The sequence below is a fragment of the Ammospiza nelsoni genome, chromosome 3 (assembly GCF_027579445.1).
Source record: "Ammospiza nelsoni isolate bAmmNel1 chromosome 3, bAmmNel1.pri, whole genome shotgun sequence".
Classification (NCBI taxonomy): Eukaryota; Metazoa; Chordata; class Aves; order Passeriformes; family Passerellidae; genus Ammospiza; species Ammospiza nelsoni.
Window position 1 is genome coordinate 63,478,059 of NC_080635.1, and position 24,247 is coordinate 63,502,305.

The window sequence follows — 24,247 nt, forward strand, 5'->3', positions numbered from 1 at the left end:
TAATTTAGGGAGGCATAACTTCTCATTATATTTTTAAGTGTCTGAATGTTTTTCCAGTGTGATACTTCATCTTATAAGGTAAATAACTTAATAGGTGAAATTGAGTAATAGGTTTTACTCTATTATATGGTATTTTATGCTGAAATCCAATACAATAGTTTAATTTTTCAAAAATTCTAGCTAGTGTACTTCCATGTCAGAGCTCCTTATACCTTGACGATGGCTGTTACAATCACCAGGCTAATCTTCTAAAACTTTTGTTTTAAAGAACACTCACATGCTGACCATTTCTTTAGAAAAATGTTTTATTAAATGTTTTTTAAATGAGTTAAGATATTGGATGTATTGGATTTGATCGATGGGATCAAATATTCTCTTACAAACTTTTTATCATTTTGGTGGGGTGAAGATACTGGAGACTATCTAAATCTTACCAGTTGATTATCCCTCTCATATTAATGAACTGCAAGCAGAATGTTATCTCGTACATGTAGCATTTACCTAGCCCATCATTGTGTACTATTGGGGTTTTTTCCCCCCATGTGAATAACTGTTTTCTTTTACCCTCTGTCATTAGTATTGCTGCTGTTACTGTTTGTTTCCTTATCTCACTGCTGTTTCCAGTGAGTGGTGTGGGGTCCTTGAACTGGGGAGTATCATTCCTAGGTACTCCCCAATTCAGGACACTCCTCCTAGTAAAGGGACAATAGCCTCAGTTGTAGAGACACTTCACTTGACTGCTCTAATTTGAGCAGATGCTGCTGCCTGTAAGGACAAGCCGCGTGACATTCCCTGCCACACTGTGCAGATACTTGGTGCAGCTGGTCCACACATTGTCATTGTGGTAGTTCTACTCCTATAACCTATAGTGATACAGCTGTAAAGACAGATCTGTTTGGATCCAGAGAAATCAAATCCTGCTTTGATAGGAGGCTGAAGGGAGTGCCAGTGAACCCAGCCCCAAAACACCAATGTCTTAGCAAGAATTGCACTGGCTGCAGAAGTTAGCTTGGAAAGTTACCTCCACACATCCGCAGGATTTAAGGAGATATTTAAATTTTGCTATTAATGATGGGAAAGCTAGTTCTACATACCCCAGTCATTCTGAAATCAGGACCTAGCTAGACAGAGAAACATATTTGCACAGGAGTACTTTAGAGCCATTCTTCATACAGATATTCTATACAGCCTATTTATAAAGAAAAGCTGTAAGTACTTTCTACAAAAAAATGTAGAGGGTGCAGTGTCAGATTTGTCTTAATGTGGTAGCTGGTACTTTGCTCACCTGTTCAGTACCATGTATTATGTTCAGAGGGTTAGAATTCTCAAGAATTGCATGCATTAACCAATCAAAACTTGTTTTTCTGTGCAAGGTCTGTGGCAGTCACTGATTGATAAGCCATAAAATGTTCATTCCTTGCCCGGAGCTTCTGATGAGAACTGAAGACTATACCATTTAACTCTCCTAACCACTGCAGCAGAGCATTAAGTGAAATTAGAATACTTGGAATGATATTTCATCTAAATATGGTTTCTTTGGGGTAAAACAAGCTGTTAATTTACATATCGTTGGTTTTGCTTACTCCTCTGTATGTGAAGCTATAAGTGATCCTAGGACTGAGAAAACAAGTACACTTTTCTCCAAGTCAAGCAAAGTGAAACACATTCAAAAGAATCACAAAAGTGGCTGAACTGGTACGCACTAAAGAAATGCCCAGAATGGAAAGCAAAATAGATTTTAGTGATTAATAGAAAAGATGAATACAGCTTCTTGACGTGTTTGCTCTTCATCTCAAAGATGAAATAGTCCATGAAGTACTACCAGGTTTCAAAGTATGCTACAGTACTGGGAAAGGTGGCATTGGGATCTCTGTGCCTGGAAGAGGAAAGGTAAAGCTACATTCAGGTCTTTCCCCACTGCAGAACACAATCTTCACCATGGTTTGTAATACAGGGAAAGAAAAGCCAGCCACAATATGGTATGCATTATTATAAAGCCTCAGAAAACAAATGCACAAGAACTCTTGGTGCTGTATAAGCAAGTAGGCTTTTTTTCTCATTCAGTTTGTAATGCTTGCTTAATGACTTAAATGCAGAGACTTCAGGTAAACACTGTGGGGATTTGGAGCTACCCTAAAAATAGACTGCAAAATACTACTCTTACAGAATGAGTATGTATCATGGAAGACTCTTCTAATTAATAGCCCATAAAACTTTAAATAAATCTGCTGGTGAGTGAGATGCCTCTTAAAGAGAGAGGAAAAGCTCTTGTTCCAACTTGATGGAACCATATCACCCTGAGGCTCTATCCTAGTTACCTTAACACATAGCTTTATAATCTCTGAAAACTTTATAGGTAATCTTTAGATAAACTTCATAACAAAAAAAAAAATGGATCTGATGGGAAATCTAGAAGGGTTATTTGTTTTTTTTTTTTAACAAAAAAAACCCTGAAACATCTAAACACTAAGATTAGGGTCTCTCTAAACAGATTATTAGTGAAATTATGCAAACAAATGAGCTCTATAGGGATGCATTTTTTAGCAAGAACTCAAGACCTGGATAAGAAAAATAGGATCAATGACAAAAGTTCCAGGAATTCCAGGAAAGCCTTTACCAATTCAAGAAATCCTTGGAGACATATTAACTATAAAGATGCTGTCTCTGATTTATAACTGAGACCACAGAATACTCTCAGCTGGAGGAGACTCACTAGGATCATCAAGTCCAACCATACAAGAATTGAACTCACAACCCTGCTGCTATTGCCACCATGCTCTAAACCACTGAGGTGGTCTCAGGGTCATCTCCTGGAGGCTGAGAATACTCTGGGGAAGTATCACTACATGGGTGACCTTTAACTGCACTGTTCCCACTGCTAAGGTGTTGGAAAGAGCATTATAGGCTACTTAGAGTTTAGATCTGTCTTTCTACAGACATTATGTTCTTATATAAACCATATAAAAAGACAATATCAGAAAGGCTTACATCTCATAAACCACACAGGTAATCATGGTCTTTGTAAAAAAAAGTATTCTCTTTGTCTTTACTTTGCCAGGACCTTTGTATCAGAAGTAAATAAGGCGAGAACTGCCAACTCTCTAAATTGTCTGTAAGATGTTTTCAGGTAATGTTGCTTATCTAGCAAAGACACAGTTAGGAAGACCTGCCATACAAAAAAAAAATGCAAATGGATCTGTAGGTGTTGTCAAGTATTTACTATCATCTGAAAATAAAACAAAATGTTGGAAGTCTTTCTGAATTAGAACAGCATAATGAAGGTAGGGATAGCTCTCAAGCCCTCCTTTGGGTGGGAAAATCATGAAACTGTGTGAACAGAAACTCCTCCTTATTCACGAGTAACTTCCTCCCCTCTTGAAGATTACAGAAAAGATCTACTTCCTTTAGAAACAAATTCTGGGAAAAGAGAATTCTGAGTGGAGGATAAAACAGTTGGGGACAGGTATGACGCAACCTACAGTGTTCTCTGACCTTGAAGTGTATGCTTTTGAGTATGTCAATACCAAGAATGAGAAAAGGTAGTTTGTAATGCAAGGAAAAGTGACTCAAATCCACAAACATGGCAAAATGGTAACTCAAAACAGACTTCTCAAGATTGTTACTAGATTAAATCAATAAGAAATGGAGTATTTCATTATACCTTTAGCAGGTACTAGGGTCTTCTGCCATCCCAAAGAAGAAATTTCTCTGTTTTTTTCCTACCCTGTACACGGACCAGCTCTCAGAAAATTCTGTTCTCTTTTTCTGCAGTCATATACACATTGAAAGGAAAAAAATAGCAAATAAATCGTCCAAAGTGTGAAGGACGTTGCCCTTTTTCATGCAGAACTAATATGCATCATCCAAACAGAAGATCCTTCTCTGATGACTACACTGCTCCTGGGATCTCAGAACTCCAGAGCCAAGAAGACAGAGGCTCATTACCACACAAATTTCCATTGGCTGTAACAGAGTAACTGCAGCTTCCAGAGCTGTTTCTAAAGGTGCTCTTGCTGCTCACTGTCCCTCAGCAATTAGGGATTCAAATTCTTTTCTATGCTCCTGTGGTGACCTCATCAACAAAATCTGTAAACTTATTATAATTAAGAAAATCACAACATGCCAGAAGGACCTAATAATTTGACATTCTAAACTGCAAGCCTGCCAATGAATAAATGTTACGACCAAGCAGATCTTATCATCTTGGCTCCCTCTCAGCAGGAGTTTGCATCAGACTGTTCTGTCCCTACAAATGGCACACAGTATATGTATATATTTTCTTGTTTCCTGCCTTTGAATCTGCAATGACAATTCAAGGACGTTGCCAGATATTTTTATAGATTCCAAAATGAGGCGTCCTTAATGAAAGCTCTTTTCTCCACAGCAGAGAAGTGTGCAGCATGTTCAGCAATCTACAGGTTTGATGCACATTCTTATGGAAAATTTTGAAAAATTTGGTTCTCTTTCTCGGAAATTTCCAGAAACACCAAAAATTATCTTGGATTAAAGTGTACTAGGGGGATCAGCTTGTATTCTAAAATAAGGTTTATATGGCTTTTTGTTCTTAAAGTCTCAAGGACAGCCCTAACAAAATTCTTTCTGCAGCTGTTTATAGACAACTTGATGATGTCCTGGAGATCAATTTTAAGTGGATATGAGGCAGGAATCAAGAAGATTACTTAAAGTACCTTTTCATATTTTGCTATCAATTTTCTAGAAGTACTTAGTCAGGAATCTTTAAAATATAAGAAAATGTTACAGTATGAGGAATGCTTGACTTGGGGAAAATAGTCAAAGTTTAAAACTAGAAGACATTAATCTTGAATTCCTTGTACTTGGGACACCTAGTGGAGAATGTTTTTACAGAAGAAGAAAATATAGAGAAAAAAAAAAAAGCAGCTAAAGTCCTATGTGTAACCTGCTGCAGAAAGGTTTCCCATGGAGCATATTGACTCACCTCTGGTGCACCAGTCACTACTTTAAAAGGACTGTAAGTTCTGCTGCTACTACTGAAGCTAGGAAAAGAGTAAACAACATGAAAATATTTACCAGTGTTGTTACAGTTTATTATTTATATTACCATATGGCCTAGAAGCCCAAGTTATAGACCTAAAATCATCATGAGAAAAATTCGAAATTTGGGAGAAGTTTCACATTTGTTTTACTGCAAAGGTCATAAGCTGCTCATCTAAAATGCCTCATCCATCCTGTATTCTACATTATTTACTAACCCTGAACTTTCATTAGCTTGAGCGGAACTGTGAATCATGTTTGTTTTAAAAGGGCACAAAGAATTATTTAATTTTCTTCAATAATAATAGACTGATTAGTGTGCATGTTAAAATTGTGCATTTTAAAATCAACACAATGTTTGTGAGCTTTCACAGAATGTTTCTCAGTCTAGTGCATACGTGTTAGAAGTGCTCTTATTGGTAAGACACAAGCAGAAATCATCCTTTCCCCACGATAACAGCCATTGTCATAGTGATTCAGACCAATTCACCTCATCCAATACCCTTTCTGACAGCGACCAGCATCAGAGAAAAGGGCAAGAAACCATGAAATTGGCAATTATGGAATTATCTTTCAATAGGTAAAGTCGCTTCTTATATCTGAATTTAGATGTGAAGTGCCCCAAAGTTTGAGCATCCACAGAAATTGTGCTAAACTTCTGACTCATTTTGCTTCTTATGGCAGCAAGTTCTAGGCTGCTCAAATGTATTACTGTACTATTATTGTATAAGCTTAATTTCAACAGCATTTCCTTCTGCTTTTAATTTTCTTGCACTTCTGCTCTGGAAATGTAAAAGATAATAAGAAGTTTTTGTGGCTGCAATTTAAGCAGCTCCCATATTTGTGCTCAAAGCAAACACAAACCATGTTTCTGTGCTCCTAGGAGAAGTGAAGCACATAACATAAAATCTTAAAAAAAAAAAAAACTTTACATCTAGCTACATCCCCTTTCTACTCTCTCACAATTATAGTATACATGCATTCATATACATGTGAATATTTATTTCTAATAACAAGCCAATATCACAAGTGCATAAACTCACACATAATGTTAAGTCTTCTCCATTGCTAAATTCAGTTTTAGAAAAGCATAGAAAAGCAGTTTCATTAGCCCTTGAAGAGAACAGTGAAGGAGAAAATGGAAAAAATAAAAAATTTAATGTACATTGCTGAAACTGCCTAACAAATTTAGCCACGTATTTAGTCATTAAATGCAACTGAAGAAATATGGACTCTGCAACTTCAAAACCACCAGCTCAATTGTTTGGAAGCTCACTAACAGAGGATCCATTGACTGCAGAGCAAAGCAAATAGAAAATCTCCAAGACAATCAAAAAGTCATACATACAGTGCAAGTCCCTAGAAGACAACATCAAAAATCAAAACCTACCCAAGTAACAAAGGAAAAAAAGCAGAAACTCTGCAAAGGAATGATCCCTCTATATGGTACAGTACTGAATGGATCTTTTACAAAGGTTGATGCATTGGGTAAAGTTGTGTTAATGAATTTACTTATTGAACTGCCCTTGTGGAATACACAATAAATACACTAAAAATCCAAGTGGAATACACTAAAAATACAAGTACTGAAATCAGTGCACCCAATTTACAGGAAAACCAATATAAGTTGTATAGATACATGCAACATGCTCATAAAACAGAGTAATGTGCAGTAACTATTGTATCTTACAAGGAAAGAAAAAAATAGCTGGAACAGCTACTGATACCTAATAACAATTTAGTAAGAGAACCCTACTCAATTACTACATAAATCTGTAACTTTATCCCCAAGAGTTCAGTTGTTCTCACCAGACACTTTCAAACAAAACAAAATGTTCCTGAGAGCCATATCAAACACTGGCTGAAATTCCAGGAAAGACCCCCATTGACTCGAGTAGCTGTTGAATGGAGAACAGGAATTATTAGATCTGTTCTCTTTGAAGAGACTGCAAAACTTCATATTTATGGTTAGTCCTATAAAGAGTCAGTATTTAAGAAACCAGTCCTCCTTAATGACAAATCACACCTCCAAATTGCTTTCACAGTGTGATACCCTGGAGCTATGCAAGACCCTGAGCTGTCCTTCAGTGTTTTGCCACCAAAAATATTGCCAGTAAGTACTGTTCTGTTTCCACCTGCAGCATACTCTAAATGAAGGTAAATAAGGCATTCATGCAGGAAATTAACACATGGCATAAAATAATACTGAGCTTCAGGGTGAAAGCTAGCATCATGTCAGAGGGAAAATCAGAGTGTAACAGTATGTGTGCAGTCCCAAGCGGGGGCTTTGTAAGGCAGCTCAAACCCCTAATAAATGTATTGACAGATCAGGCACACAAACTAAAATTAACATGTTGTCTCTTGTGCTATGGCCTGAAAAACCACAGATTATTTTTCTTAACTTTACCTGATTTTTGTAGTATTCATGTGTTCTTATAGTGTATTTTGTTAAAGTGTTTGCAAAATTAACATTCAAGTTCTTAATTTTTAAACTATCTTAATATATCCTTCACAATCTATGTAGGTTTATAAGCATTGGGATGCAATTCCCACTTCTAGTACCAGTCTGTGTGGGTTTTATTATTTGAGGTAGGGAGGGAGAATCAAGGTAAATCCAAAAGTCTATGGGAGCCTCAAAAGCAAGGCACAGAGTTGAGTTGAAGAGTTGAAGTAATGTAAAATACTGTGCCCAGCATCCTGAAAGGGTAACAAAAAGATGACTAGTGAACCTTCTCTCGTTCAGACTACATCAGATGCCAAAATATCCTCTAAGCTTTATATTTTGGTTAACTCCAAAAATTTCCATAGTCCACCTGAAACAGATTGGCTGGGATTCCATCACCAGAATGCTTGAGCTATTTCCTATTTCACAAGATTTCCTACTTTCAGATTCAATTCTGGTATATCATCAGCCCTGGCTCTTCCTTGGATGGCAACTTCCTACACAATTTAAGGTGATTTTAAACTCTGTCTGTGCCAGTGGCACGACAGCCTGGTCACCCATGGGTATCAGTAATACCCACACAAGGCTATGGTAATATTCAGTGCACAAATAATTCATTAGGATTTTTTAAACTTCCAGCAATGTACATTCACAAACTAGTCTGCAGTCAGGCTACAGCACAGGAGTCACATGGAAAAAAGCTGAGTATTCGTAGCAACATTCACAGAAAAACCTGAGAAACAATTTGAGAACTAATTCAGAGTTAAAATTAAAAAAAAATCTATGGACAGATTTTTGCCATTAATGCAGATGACAAAAGATGTACGAGCAGTAACATCATTGGAGAAGCTGAAAAGGAAGTTGCTGGTTCAAAAAGGTGAAAATTTCAGGAGAAATGCTTAAGAATGGAGAAAAAAGAGCTGTTGTGGACCGGACTAAACTTGCTATTCCTGACACAAGAGAAGGAAGAAAAGGTCAGGGTGAAGAGGGGGTCACTTAACCAAGCCAGAAATGCAGAGTAGGTGTTTTGGATGATGCAACACTACAAACCAACCACTAGGCAAGGAAGAGGACACAAAGAACCTTGTGTTTACTGATACTGATGCGTGGGGGCCAAAAGCAACAGAAAGAATATTTCTCTCCACATGTGGCTCAAACTGCAGAGGAGATGCCTGGGGCTGGGGTGGGGAGAAGTGGGACACTGCATCCCTCAGCCAACTGACCTCTCCGGTATGCTGCATAAGGGAGCTTAGGAGACAGAAACTTTGGGGCCAGGCCAGAGCATCATTGTACAAAATGGTTTCACTGAGCCAAAACTCTCCATGGAACAGCTGGTCGTGTTTGCTGCATCCCCGTACTGTGAAGCAGAAAATCCAAGTCTACTGCCTGCTGTTTTCTAAGGAAAGCTCTCTGCAAGCCGTTGGCACTGTATTTGTGCTTTGCTCTATCAATTTGCTTAGGTTTTCAGGAGGACAAAAAGGGGCAAAGCACAATAAAACAAAGATCCTGAAGAGTAAATGGAAGATGTCTGGGAGTTTACAATGAAGAGAAACCTGGGAGAAGAGGAGAGGATGGAAAGGAGGAAGAGGTGAAAAAGAAACCTTTCGTGGAATCTGATTCATCACACTATTTTCCTGTTAAGGCTATAACAATCTCCTTTATTTTAATATATTCAGGAAATTACTTTATTTCAATCAGAATTGTCTTGGGCTGAAATGACAACTGCTAATGGCAGTCTATAAAACCCAGACGCTCCCTCTGACTCATTATATATATTTATAGGGGAAAGCAGAAAATCATCCACCTATTGGAAGTCATTGCTGTCTCTTGGCCAGGCAAACATTCACCAGCCAGCAGCATGGAAACATCCTCTAGGAGCTCCAGCTTCCCTGGTCTGAGTAAGGAATTACTCCATGGGTCCAATATCTCAATTCTCTGGTTTTTAATTGACAAGTTATAGCCTTGGCACTTCAGCATCTGCCTTCAGGAAATAAGTTCATTAGGAAGATTTTTACAAAAAAAGGATCTTCCAAGGAAGATAAGGAAAGTAAAACCTTGTGTTTTGGGGGGTATCTGTTAATAAAGGCTAAGAAGACAATTTTCCATCTAAAAAAGCTGATACTCTTTCTAGCAATACTGTCCAGTCTGGGACAGAGATGTGGACTGAACTAGATACGGTGTTTCTATTCTTCCAATAAAGCAATTCTGTAAAAGAGTGAGTATAAATTTTCCTAGAAGATATGAAAAAAGTGCTCAGTGAAGAAAATTACTTGTTGCCCTTATTATCTTGTATTTTTCTTCATCTTAGCCCTTTTTGTTAAAGTAACACTATGAATATTTCAAGGCTACTAATTACAGAAAAAAATGTAAGGTTGTTGCATCTAAACACAGCCAAACACAGAACAGTGTTTGACTGCAGTAAATCCAAACAAAAATTACCGAATCAGCTGGGTTTGAAAAGATGTTTGAGATCATTGAGTCCAACCTATGACCCAACACCACTAGACCATGACACTAAGTGCCACATCCACCTCTAGGAACAGTGATTCCACTACCAGTAATTACAGGTAAATGATTTTGCTGTTGCCCTATACTGAAGTACAGCTTTGTATAACGTAAGACTTTTGGTGGATACTAAATCTTCCAGTTGAATATTTTTTTTAAGATAGAGAGTTATTTGAGTTATTATTTCTTAATATTATCTTTAAAACATAGTATGTAATTTTAAAGGCCTTTTGTTACAATTTTTTGAGGCTTTAATAGGGTCTTGCGGCTGGAAATGTTGCAACACACCAGATAGATTATGCAATTCTTGTTCTTAGTAATGCTACCCAGTATTGTCTCTCAAAGCAACAGAGAGAATATCCCTTAAAAAACACAATTTCTGTAGATGTCTAAGAGACTAGAAAAAAAGCAAATAAATAATATCAATTGAAAATGAAATTGACATAAGAACATGTTGACTAAGTGTTTGTGCCTCACACCATTAGGTCACAGCAATCCCTTTAGACAGCTACAATGTACCTTTATTTGTTTTGTATTATTTTATTAACTAACCGTATTAGTGCTGTATTTTGGGTCATTTATAAAATTTTGCCTTCCTCCAGTGCACCTTTTGTCACACAAACAAGATATTTTTCATTTCAAATGCAACAACTATTCAGTGATTTTTTTTTCCTTTTTTTTCCCCCTTCTCTTGCTTTGGCTTACTACCCAAGATGTGTAGGTTGTTGTGTTTTTCCCCCCTTTTATCTCAATATCTAAATGCAATAATAGAAGTAATTAATGTTTAGCTGTTTAACTTCGATTTTATGCAGAGTAGACATCTGATGATCAAATCCACCCAATGTCTGCAATTAGAGCAACTTGTGCAGCTGCGCTTCCTCTTGCTAGCTGGAAAGCTCTTCCCTTTTGCTCTGAACCGATTTGTGATGCACTTGATGTACAATGTTCTATGTACAGCTTTGAAATAAATGTGGGATATTATCCTATCTTCAAGGCCAAAACAGAGAAAGGCTGCATTAAGCATTTAGGTGGGATAAGGAGGGAGGGAGGGAGAGGAAAATAAAATGAAAAGGCAATGACTGCAGATGCCCAGGCTGTATGTGGCACTGGAAAATCACTGTCAGCTTTGCTGTCACTGTCACACTAAACTTCCCAGATGTTCATATCTGGAAATGTCACAAAATGTCATGGCATAAGTTGCTGTATTTTGTTTTCTGTAGAAAGAGTGAACAATAATAAAACAGCCTCAGGAGTGTATGGCTAGCCAACAACAGCTTGTAAAGGTCTCAGTAAAACAGCATGTGTGCACATTCTGGAAAAGAAGCAAACATCAGCTTCTTTTCTTCTTCCTTTCTTCTTATTTTTTTTTTTTTTAACTAATAACAGAGCTTGAGCTGATAGAAATTTAACATTTAAATTAAACACCAAGAAAAGGCTCTTACGCAGTCTTCTCCTGATCTGAAAGCTGCCTTTGTCCACGAGCTAAAATGCTGATGTCAGATTAGTTATTGACAGAGCCAGAACAAATTTGTTCCATGTTCATTTATCTTCTGGAATTTGATGTAGTGCTCTACAATTAAAAGCAGAAATCTCTGTGAAATAAGCTCTTCATTGCTGACATCAGTGTGGGAGAAAGATTTGTATTTTAAAGCAAGATCTTTCAAAGCACAGATTTTATCTTCTCCACAAGGTTTGTGGTTTTGAGTGAAGTCCAGGTCAGGTTCTCTCTGTAATCTTCTTTCGCTCAAATTACTTCCATTTGCTTTTCAGAAAGCAAAACCAATTATACACACATAAATTCAACAAGATACCCTCCACTTAACCATTAAGATTAGCATTATAAAATGGTATCTGTAGTCTATACATCCAAGTAAAACAACTTTGGATAAAATGATTTTGGCTTCTTTACAAAAGAAAATAAGAATCAATCATCTGTTTTTCTGCTCATAGAACTCAATGCAGATCCAGAAGCTACAGTTAAAATCCTTTCCTTACAATCCTGCTCTTGCATGTAATTAAGTTCACTGTAATACGTGAATATTACAATGCTGTGACCTACTTACAAAGTCAGAACTGTCAAATGGCTAAAAGTGACCCACTCACTTTCACATCGATTTTTACTAAGTCCCTTTGCTCTTTTGTGAATCATGTGCCTCTGCTTTATCTACACACCATGTGTGGGGCACACACACTCATGCCTTTTTATAACAATAGAATGACAGCCACAGAACAGAGGTGGGCACAAGGAACTAATCAAGAATAAATGCTGAGCCACAATTATTTGTTTTCAAAGATATATTTTTGCCAAGACAGTGACTTATTTCAATGTCTATTTTATATATGCCACATGACTCAGATGTCATCATTTAGTCTTGTAGTCCTTCGTGCAGTAGTCTAAAGTAACATCACTGAGAAGATGTATTCGCCTTTATTTGAAGGACAGGTGGCAGCCATACTTCGGTCAACCGTAAATTTTTTCACTCCACATCACTTTTTCATCACACTTTTCTTTATTCTAATGGTTGGTTCTACTTTTATTCAGTGTTTTATTCTTTTTTTTATCCCAATATTTTATAAATGTTAATGAGCAATCAAGCTTAGAATATTTAGATGCTTTTCAGTTATTTTTATTTATTAGATGCTATGTTTCAAAAGAGAGGTGAACTATTCTGTTTATTTAGTAGAAGCAAATCACCAAGTGACAGATTCTGCACATCATTCTGGTCCTTTCTGCTGTCATCTGAGGACTGAAGATTTTACCTGGAAGCAGCCATTCATCATCCACCATTTCCTTAAACAGCAGGCTTTGCCTCCCACACTCAGTAAATCCACAGGAATGACTACCAAACCCCTTTAAAACAAATTATATTCGTTATTACAAAGGGGAAACAGACTTTTATAAGGTCAGATCTATCTCCTTAATTTTTTGTTATTATCTCCATCTTTCCACTTCTTAAATTCTGGGCTGAACAAGAGGCTGTAATTCCACTGAATTCACAACCATTCTGACTCCTGGTACCACCTGGCTTCTCAAACTCACAGTGCAGCTGCCTGCAGTGCTGTCGTGTTAACCCATTGCTGAGGTGGCCAAAGGGAGGCTGATTAAAGGCACCCGTCTTGATTTATGCATTTGCCAGTTGCAGCATGTACACTGCATGTTTTCTGCTGAGAAGGGGTGTGGAGCCTCTCAGATGGGAGTAGATGATCATCCTGAAGTGGATGTGTTTGACTGCAGCATAGGGCAGGCAGAACACACAGTAAGCTAGGAGCATCCAGCAAAATCAACGATTAAGAGGCTCCTTAAACAAGGGAACAGGCTCAAATCCAAACCTCAGAGCTGATGATAAAAAAGATGCACAGAGGTTTCACAGAAGTTCAGAAGAGGCAATGCAGAATTCACTGCTCCTCAGAGAGGTGATGAAAGTTGCTGGAATCACGGCAGGACAGAATTCACGCAACAATCACAGCAGGCTGCGAGGGGTAAGAGATATCTGCTGTCAGACCTTTTATTTTAATTCATCTTGATCAATAAGCCTTGAATTTTCTCTGTTTCAAGAGCTTTTTACCTTTAGTGGTTTTGGGTTGTTCACTTGAAAGAACAGATGTGGCCAGATCTCCATGACACAATCAACTACGTTGTCAGAAAACAGAGAAAATGTGCATATCACTTCAGACTGTTCATTATAAATGTCTTCCTCTGCTTGAGCTAAGTTACTTTCCCATTTAGCAACTTTCACAAACACACTCCTTGCAAAAAGTTAGGTAGTAGCCACTGTCAATTCTATATAATGGAATGGCATAATTCTACTCTCCTTTTTCCACATAGGTACCGCTCTGGAGGACTTGCAGCTGTCTTATACAGACTATTTTAGAGACCTAAAGAGCTAGGTTTTCAGGGAGGGATTAGTTTACATCTATATCTAAAGAGTGTATAATGTGACTCCTTGAAAACATGCATAATTCCCAACATACGAACTTCCAACAGCAGATAATGTCAGCAGGAAAGTGATGCAGCATTACAAGAGTACTTACACCACTGCCAGAAAAAAAAAACAAAAACAAAACAACAAAAACCCAGAACCAACCAGATGAAGAAAAAGAGTAAAAAATAATGCAAGCAGAAACACTTCTAAGAAACAGTTTTGTGTTAATATACCCCATGTGGCAATAAGCATTGACATAAGCATGAAACTTCTAAGTCAACCTCTCACTTTGTTCCAGCTTCTACTATGCTACTTAGTACTCTGCCTAACAATTAAGATGTTATTTCTATTTTATGTTCTAATGGATGTGTAGGCAATAGCTTATTTCATTAAATGAACAATGGAAGTGCAGTGCCTGGAGTCTCCTCAACATTTCAAGGTATTTAAAAAACTGCAGGCTTTTCTTCTTGCTTGTCAATATCTTCTTTAAGGAGGGGAATGACTTTCAGGCTTTCAGTGTACTTGAATACAGTTGTCTTCATTTTTTAATACCAATACTATTGAAGCTGCCTCTGTCTATATTTATTGAACTGAAAAAGCCTGGAGATACAAAATTTCTAGTACAAGAAATCTTATCTCTAATTCATTTTCAGAATTTGTTTCTTGGTATACAGTATTTACTTCTCTGCATCTCAGATTCTTTGCTTGAGTTGTTACCTGTTCCCTTAAGCTTTCTAACAAATTAAAGTGTTGTACTAATACCTGAGGCAGAGTTTCCTGATAAAGCCAGTCTACTGTGTCCTTTAAGATGAAGATAGAAAAGCTTTATTCCAAAACACTAAAGTTTGCAAATCTAGCTAGGTGCTACACAATATCTTTATAAAACATTTTATTTCAAAGAAAAGGGCTGTTTTTTTGAAGACAGCTTCTGACATTCAAAACTCCAGAAAGTAGCTAAGAATCTCATTTCTAATTTCTTAGACTGAAAAGTTCAATTTTTGATTTAAAATACCATTTGGCGGGTGGGGGAATTTATCTATAGCAATGCAATAATACATTAAATGGAAACAATATTACAGAATTATTTCATTCTATTTCAAACCAAGAACACTCCAATATTGTGGAAAAGACTAAAAAGTTTTGAGTTTTCATCCCAATTTTGTACATTACTATTTTTAATGCACTTCTGTTTTTTAGAAGATCAAATAATTATTTTTCATTCATATTCTTCTCTAGCTATAGAATCTTTGAAGGGCTCCGAGTCCCATTTCTCAAATCCTTTCTTATATCATTTGTTGAATGAGTAGATGATGACCAAACCTCAATATTACCTGTGGCTGTCCCTTATCAAAATCTTTGTTCTAAGAAAACATTAAAGGCAATACAATTCTTTTAATTTCTCATTTTATTGTTTCCAATACTTAGTAATATATCTTTCTTTCCCACCATGACTATATATCCTTATTGTCTGCTTCAGTCCATAGTGGAACACACAATGTTAATTTATAAGAAACATTCCTGGCAATGTGACAGAACAACACAAACTACTTGCACTACCATTTTAGAGGTATTGGTTATTTCCATTTTAATGAGCTTCTAGGAATCATGCTGGAATTTCAATATCCATTTATGCTTCTGCACACATGTAGGGTAGGTAGAATTACACAACAGGAACTGATCAGCTCTGATGCAATCTTCAGTCATGAAATTCACACAGAAAATAGTATTAAGGATCCCTGACAGGCATGCCTTTCTTTTGGCTCTTCTTTCTTTTGCAAAATGTTATAAACTGAGGATGGCCTGCACTATTTCCTCCTCCTTAAAAGGGCTAAAGCTGAATATATTATTGAAAGCTTGTAAAACTTTGTACTAAAAACATACTTTCAAAAAGTTACAAAATTGAAAATGGTTCCTTTCTGTCAAGGAGGACTACAGCTCTACTGTATGATTCTGTGACCTAAAAAATTCTCAACAAAATGAGAACATAATCCTATAGTCTCTTTTTCTTTTCCCTTCTTTAATTGCAAAGCTATTTATTTTTCTACAGAGACTGGTTAGAGGCACCAAACCAAATGTCAGCCTCCCACATGGATGCATATTTATCTGTAGTCTTGGGGTCACTGCGACACATCCTGTGCTCAGCTCAGTTATTCAGCAGAAGCCATCTGCTTCAGCCCTGACCTCCCCTAGACTAAAAGTGGTCAGAGCTGGGACCCAACACCTGCTTGGACAGCATATGCTGGAAGGCTTCATTACTTTACAAGTGTGAGATACATCTGTGGATTCCTCACTTTCAGATGACAAGCTTTATTTAGTGATCGTTACTGACAATTCAGACATGTGCTTTTCATAATCCACAGCCTGAAGTGAACACAGAGCTGCTAGTTTTAAGAACTTCAGGTCCCTGTTTTAAGCTGCAACTTAAAACAATGCTACTTGTGTTTTTCTCCTTAAAAATTATAATTTAGGTGATCCTATACCTCACTTTAATCCCTCACAGAGCTGCAACATGACACTTAGCACATTTACTCTTTTTTCTTATTTAGGAGGAGGCCTGAGTTCCCATGTTTATATATATATAATAAAAGCATAAAGTAGTGGGAAAAGATATGTAGGTCACTAAGAAAATCCAAGATCTACAGGGAATATTACTGGGAAAATTTTTCCTCCCCTTTTTTTATTGGGCCATTCATCTAAGTAAGACTACTGGAACAAAGGCTCTTAAAGCAGTAAACTGGTCTCAAGAATCCATCAATTTAACTGGAGCGCAGAGTCTCTTCCCAATAAATCAGCCAGGGGGGAAAAAAAGTGATACAAATTTTCTTACCTTTGAATACTCTAACTTTGCATTTGTTTGAGCAATGCTTAAGGTAAGGATAAGGGTAGCCTTTGCCACTCCCTGATCAGGCTCAGCTCCCCAGCTCTCACAAATCACATTAGGTCTTTTCCTCATTCCATTCTCTCATTTTCCCCAGACACCACAGTGTCCCAGGACATGCTGCAGGCTGATGTGTTTCTGCCATGTGTCTTTTCACATCTCTCTGACAAAGTTCTGAGAGAGTTAAGGAAAATCTGGCTCTGCTAGCCCCACATCAACATAGCAAAATGTATCCAATTTCTGGTGTCTTTGCCCAGGCAGATTGACTCAAACAGAGAAGAGACCATGACCTTTCCATTTCATTCTTCCTCACTGCCATGACACAGCTGAGCATTTAAGTGTGTGGTTTTAGTTATATACATGCTTTGCTGAGTCCTAGCCTCTATAATTATGGCAAAAAAAATTAACAATTGCCTAGAATACAGTTGTATTTTCCACAAATGACAAAGGCATTTCTAACCCTGGATGGGTGGTCTTTAAAGTGTCAAATAAATCTAAAATAAATACACATTACTAGAATCAAAATAAAAAGAAAAAAAATACATTTGTCTTCAACCAGAGCAGTTACTCCAATAAAATCAACATTCAGGACCTTTCACTTGTCCTCAGAAAGAGATTTTTTCATCTATGCAAACTTGGGAAATTAGCAGAAAAGGAAACATTCTAATGTAAATCTTACATTGTAGCTTTTTTCCTCACATTCTTAATCCAAATTGGTTAACACAAAATAGGTCATTGAATGGACACTAAGGGCCATGCAGGACAGGGAAGAAGCTCTGCTTTACAAAATAAACAATACTCTTTTACATCTATTACCTATTCCTACAGAGGGAAAAAACCCAACTCTCCCCACCCCCACTCCCCCAATATACTCAAGAGATAGAAAACAAAACACCCTAATGTTTCAAAACCAATGAAAAAACAACACCCAAATGAATTAGCAAACAGCTTTTATTTAAATCTCAAGGGAAAAAAATAAAAGCAGTAAGATTTCACACTTTTGAGCCCTTAAATGCACTCTATATGAAGTCACTACAGTCAATTTTGTGCTACAGTTTCACTGACCTAGTGAAAGCTCATGCTTTTAGATTTAAAATATCTTCCATTTCCATATTTTCTTTTTTCCACCCAAGGACAATGTATCACACAAAAGATGGAAAATCTCTCATTGCTTTCAACAGTTGAAAACTCACAGAAATGAAGCAGTTGGTTACACTTATTCGTTGTTGTTAAGAAGTCATACTGTGGTTATCCATTACTTGCCTTTTAGAGGCACTTAATCCTCATTAGATTCATAATCAGATTTTTTTTTCTTCCATAAGCACTGTATTCATCCTACAGTTCAAAAGATCGCTGAAGTAAACAAACACTTTCAAATATTTTCAATTATCTCCGACTTCTAGAGGATTCAGAGGAATTGATCAGGATTGATTAAATCAATCAATAAATTTAAGAAGTACATAAAAGTGCTGAAAATCCTACAGGTAAAAATAGTTATTAAAGAGAGAAGCAAGCTTATATAAATTACACATAATTTTGATATACCTAATAGAAATAGCCTTCAGGCAGATATTAAAAAATTTCTATGGTTTTGCTCAAAAATATTCTCATGTTATTCCATAGAGAGTACTTACAGTAAAGGTAGGGATCATTAGGTGACAACTAAAAATAATTTTTTCTTAAAGTGATATGTCATTATGCCTAGTCACAGTAACATATTACACCTGCAACTTTACTTTCAAAGAAACTTCTTGAAAAGGAAAAATTTGCAATAGTACCACATTAATAAAGGTCATTCACTTCTTCATAAAAATAAATTTAGCAAATCAAGGGAAGCCTTATATTCTCTTATGTGCACAACCACAATTAAGTTAATGAGAACTTAGAAGAAATACATAGACTAAACCATGTTTAGTTGATTCAACAGAACAACATTACATGATTCCAGAGGTACCAGAAACCAGGAGCCCAAGAAATCTTAGAGGACACTGGGAATATGAAAATATATTCACTCTGCTGCAAAAGCTTATTGATGAAAAAAGACTAGAGTTTCCCAGTAAAAATTCCAAATCTTTTGTAGTAGAGATATACCACCACATAAATTAACTGAGATTAAGCAGTAATCAAATGGTATTTCCCCCTTATGAGAGCAGGGAAGAAATGGTCTTCAGTCAAGGCAAAATCAATAATTAAGCATACTTTCAAGTACCCCAGTCAATGCAGCAACAAAAATATCTGCAGTGGGGTTATTTCAAGCGCCAGAGTGCCCCTGAAGCATACTGGACAAGGCAGGTACCTTGAACATGCACAAAAGCCATGAGATAACCAGAAGCCAAGCTCCTACACCAGCCTAAAATGTATCAGGCTCTTACCCACCAGGTGAATCAGCTGCAGCCTGGTGCTGGTCTGTTAGAACCTGATGGGAGACAGGGAACCAGCTGAAAAATGGGGATTGATCTTTACACACACTCAGAACTGTGTGTCTGAGTCATTTTGTGGAATGTGCCTTTTCCCACTGGTACCTCAAGCACAGTAAAATAAAAGCTACAAAGGGAACAATTTCATTTGACCCTTCAGTAAGAGCTTGGGAGGGGCCCATCTGCTGCCACAACAGGTGAATGGCAGCTTTGCCTTCATGTTTCACCATGGTTCCCACCAGTCAAAGTGACTCAGGTGAAAAAAAAAAAAAGGAATAAGGGTAATGATAGTCATCCAACAATCTAAATCCAGATGCACCAGGTTGGAAATGATAAACCGTTGCTTATCATGTCAACAGCAATGACAAGGCTGTTTGCACCACAGAAAGGTAGGTGGTGGGTTGGTGGGGAAACAGAAGAAAGCTAACTAGAGGTAGTCACACTCCACTTACCTCAGTGCTCTTATCAGCTGTAGCTTTTAATCTTAGCTTTGTTGCTATATTTTAGGGGTTTTTTTTTCCACCTGAATATAGCAAAACATGCAGCAAATAATCTGTGATCATCCAGATCAAATAACTTCTGTAGGGTTGCAAAGTGGCTGAGGATACTTAAATCCTGACTGTAATGGATCTAGTGCTGGAAGAGTAACCTGAACAGTCAATCTGACATCTTTAGCCAGAAGCAGAGAAGAAGACTTTACCAAAGGATGCTCCAAAATCACTTAGGTAAGTCATGTGGTGCAGTAGTGGCCTGATTACCACTTGTGGCTTAAAATTTAGTGAATAATTGTAATAAAATGTTCATTTTTATCACAAAATACTAAAAAAAATATAGAAACACAAACAGAAGACTACATTAAAATTATGGGAACGTTACAATATACATGGGCACATTTAAAATAATGTGAAACAAGTTATTTAGTTCTACAGTGAATACCACTCTACAGGACAATCCATTTGTCAGACTGGCAAAAGCTAAAAACAAAGGGTGCAAACATTCCCCTAAGTAATGTTTTCAGAAGAGCTTCTATAAGCTAGCATATTTATCTATATTCACTCTTATTTATTTCCCTTTGAAAACAGCATCCGTTGCCTCACTCACCAAGGCTTCTATATTAACTTCAGCAAGAGCATAAAAAATTTTCAGAATTCAGATCTGAAGAGACTCTAAAACCTAGTAGTTGCACATGTCTCAAAAAAAAATCATTTTGGCAGAAGGGAGTTATTTTCAGGAAGGTTTGGAGACTGTTTTCTGAAAGGCACATTGAATTGCTAACTAATTGCAGTCACATTATTTGCCATATCATCAATGGTGAGCATTTTATGGCTGGATGCAACTAGATTAATATCAATTAAAAAGATGAGGGCTTCCTTATCATGTATTTTTATTTAGTCTGACAGCTGCTTTCTGAATGGCACAGAAGGGTGCCTATGAAATAATAAACCAAGTGAATAAATAATAATAATAATCAGTACCCTCTCATATATTCTTTAGCTCTTTTATAGGTGATATACTTCATAAAGAAGGCAGTTCAATGATAGAGTTTAAATTCTGCCAGTTGTCATGCTTGAAGCTCCATCCCAAAACTAAGCAATCTGTACTGTCTGAACTGAAACAGGGCTATTGAAAGCAAAAGAATGAGGAAATACTGCTAGAAATTACCAGGTATGAGTATAGAGATATCGCTGTGAAGCTGAAAAGAGGCTAAAAAAAGAAAGCAACAGAGGATCGAAAGGAAGGATAGGAAATACTAGAGGAAGGCTGAAACTGCCTCTGCCTTCTTCGTCTAGCATTTTCTTGTGTTTTGCTTTCCTGTGATTGCTGTACCTTTTGAGACCTTTGGGATAAATAATAGCCACTTACACAGCTTCTTTGTGTGTCCTGAAAAGTAAATAAACATTTAATCAACTCCAAATTTGTCACAAAACATTAATATTGCTTTTATGATTAAGGCTGCACTTCAAAACACTTTCAGCAACTGAGACGATAAAGCCCTACTGCCACTCACCAAACAAGACATACTTCAGCCTTGCATGAAGCTTCATCTCAACTCATGTCATGCAGAGCCTGCCGATATGCTTATGCTGGATTGTTTTGCTAGGCAGGAATTCTTATGCTTTTGTTCCCACGTTTTTCTGTTGAACTTTCAATTCGGGTTGACCTCGCTACTGACACCAACAATGCAACGCTGGCAAGACAGGGAAGGTGAACTACAAAGTATTTACATGGTAGATAACAAACAAGGGAAATTGTAGAATTCCCCAAGCTTGCACAGACATCTTCTACATCAATTCCTTCTAAACACAAATGAAGCTGACAAGATTGATTCTCTGGCTGTCAATGAAATTTTTGGTTATAACTGCCTACTGAAATCCCCAGTAGAACATGCCAGTCTCTTGACAAGCAATCCAGAAATTATGACACGAAAATCTTTCAAACATCAATGGTTTTCTACGGTTTTGCTCAATTGATATTTTAGGTTTGTTCTTAGGGTGTTGTTTGTTATGGGGTGCAGGTTTGGTTTTTGTTGTTTTCTTTTTCTGAATTCAAGGCGAGAGCATTTTTTGCAGTTGGGTTTCTGGCAATATTAAGAGTATTTTCTACATGGAAAAAAGCTGAAAAAGGAACTCCAGTATGACAGAAGTAGGAAAGCTTCCTTGGGTTATTGCTAGAAAGGCAATCTTCCAGGACAGGTGGAATATCAAATGAAATTATGTCTACTCAAGATATAAAAGAAACAAAGATTTTTCTCTCCATATAACTAAGCAATGTGGTATGCAATTACTGAAAGAAAAGAGCTAAGGAACGCGGAAAAAAAAGTCATTGTAAAACTTTGGTGCTGCTGTTGCCATATTTTAACGTGACTTTGCTTGTTTATTTATAGAAAGCAACTGTGAAAATGAACTACCCATTTATCAATGTGCACTTTGTTTTATGACTCCCAAGCAAAAGAACATCCTCAGCTTAGCTAGTCAACAAATAAGCAAGCCTGGATTTCTTAGGTTCCATCATTTTTAACTGTCAGAATAATTTAGGAAAGGTACTGTGACCTTCACACTTATTATACCTCTACCTTTTCAAAAATATGTACAAGTCTACAACAAGCTGCTTAATTTTTTTCTCAGTATAGGTTTCATTTGTAGAGAGCTTTAGTGCTTCCACCCTCAGCTGTTAAGTTGTATACTTCACTTTATTAATGAGAAACATTTTGGAGGCAATCACATGAGCAAAATTACTGTTTGGTGACAAATCTTTTGACAAAGTTCTCTATCTTCACAGGCTTTGACAGTTAGCTCGCTGAAAGAATAAAAGAAGTACAAAATCTTTCAGAATCTTTTCTTAAAGGATAACTAATAAGTAAGATATTGGTCATCGTGCATGACTGACCATCATATCACGCAGGATGGTTCTCATTCTTCTTTCTTATTGGGTGTGTTTACAGCCTATGCTGGATACCTACATCTCTTTTGAGTCTAAGGTGTTCCAACAGCTAACCCACATTAAGTGTTTTGGTTTTCCTTTAACCCTTCCTTTCAGTTCTCTCACTTTAGTAACATGATCTCATAATAATATGGTGACGTTCTTGCAATTTCAAGATTGGTCAAACACTGCTTTTAATAATAATTCTTGCAATTTGGTTCAACTCTTCTAAAAGCCTTCAGTGACAAATTATGAGCTTGGAAGTAGGGATAAAGAATACAATGATTGTGCCTAAATTAAACAGTGACAGGTTAGCTAAGACTAGCAGAGCTCTAGTCTAATTAATCTTTACTCTATGAGAGAAACAGGCACGTATGAAATATGTTCATTTCATCGCAAGGACATGAGATGCTTGGCATTACTTGATGTACCTGCTTCTCTCCATTGGGTAAAAGAAGTGAGTGAGTCTCTTGGGATGAGATGATTAGCTTCTAGAACTTGGCAGGTGAAAAGAATCTCTGTTTACACTACTGAAAAGATGGAAAGTGTGAACCTAGCTGATAGAAATATGGTGCAGGAAAACCTGAATCTAAAATATGAGCTTCTTTCTCAATAATGTTCAGGGCTATCAGGGGTGAAAGCTTGAAACATAGATTACATTGATTGAAAAAATAATTTATAACTTGTAACTGTACAGATCAAGCTGCTCTTTTTGAACATCAAAGAATTACTGAACAAAAACCCCTAACATCACTTGGGCTACTGGCACATCTAAGTCTGCAGTGTATGAACTCCATATTGAACAGTCCACCCCAAGCTGTAACTCAGACTGATACCTTCAGTGGTTTCTCCTGCCAGCTAGACCTCTTGCCAGTTAGCTCTCTTCCACAAATCTGCCATTAATTTAGCTCTACTCCAGAAGTGCTATGACATGATACAAATATATTACTAAGTCTTCTAAAGGGTTGTAATAAATAACATAACAGCAATTAATTCAAATCCACAATCTTAACACTGAAAAAGGCAATGATTACTTTTGGCATAGTGTGATGAAAATCTAACATTTGGAAAAGGCACCAACATACTAAAACCAGGCAAGAGCTACAACATTTATTTAGCAATTTTGAATATCAGAGAAAATAAAACCAATATGAAAGAGACACAGAATATCACATAGGAGAAGACAAGTTGAAATAAAAAAAATATTTTTAAACAGTATTAATTCTCCTCTCTTTGTGTTTGCAGGAAACTGCATTATCTAAAAGGAAAGGCTCTTCAGGTGAAACGACTTAAAAAATACCTAACCTCATGGATGTCATTATAGTCACAAATACCTACACCACTAAAGAACAAACCTCTTACATTAAGGTCTGGAATTTAGATTATGCATTTTCTGTAATCCTTTTGAACTGTCTTTCAATTTCAATACTTTTTAGTGTTCAGTAACCTGTATTGAAATCTCCCCTCCTTCTCTTTAGAAATCCACAAAATTATGCAAAATCACCATGTAAGCATAAAGCAATACACATTCAGCTGAAGGTTTGGCACAATATTGGGGGTAGAGCGCAGTTACATTTTTAGTATAAAAAATCCTTCCAAAATCACAAAAGGTAGAATTTTGACAGGAACTGACAGAAATTGGTACTTA

The 24,247-nt window shown here is 36.8% G+C and overlaps 1 protein-coding gene and 1 long non-coding RNA gene across 3 annotated transcripts in view; both read right to left on the reverse strand.

Annotated features, from left to right (window-relative positions):
- Positions 1 to 24,247, reverse strand: part of NKAIN2 (sodium/potassium transporting ATPase interacting 2) — a 525,174-nt gene that overhangs the window by 450,244 nt on the left and 50,683 nt on the right. The window lies entirely within an intron of this gene.
- The window catches only part of LOC132071604 (uncharacterized), a 28,905-nt gene continuing 16,956 nt past the window's right edge, over positions 12,299 to 24,247 (reverse strand). Inside the window, exons 2-3 of the long non-coding RNA XR_009418147.1 lie at positions 13,528 to 13,592; positions 12,299 to 13,432 (exon numbers count right to left, since the gene is read on the reverse strand). This is a non-coding gene — a long non-coding RNA (uncharacterized LOC132071604). The remainder of the gene's footprint in view (positions 13,433 to 13,527; positions 13,593 to 24,247) is intronic.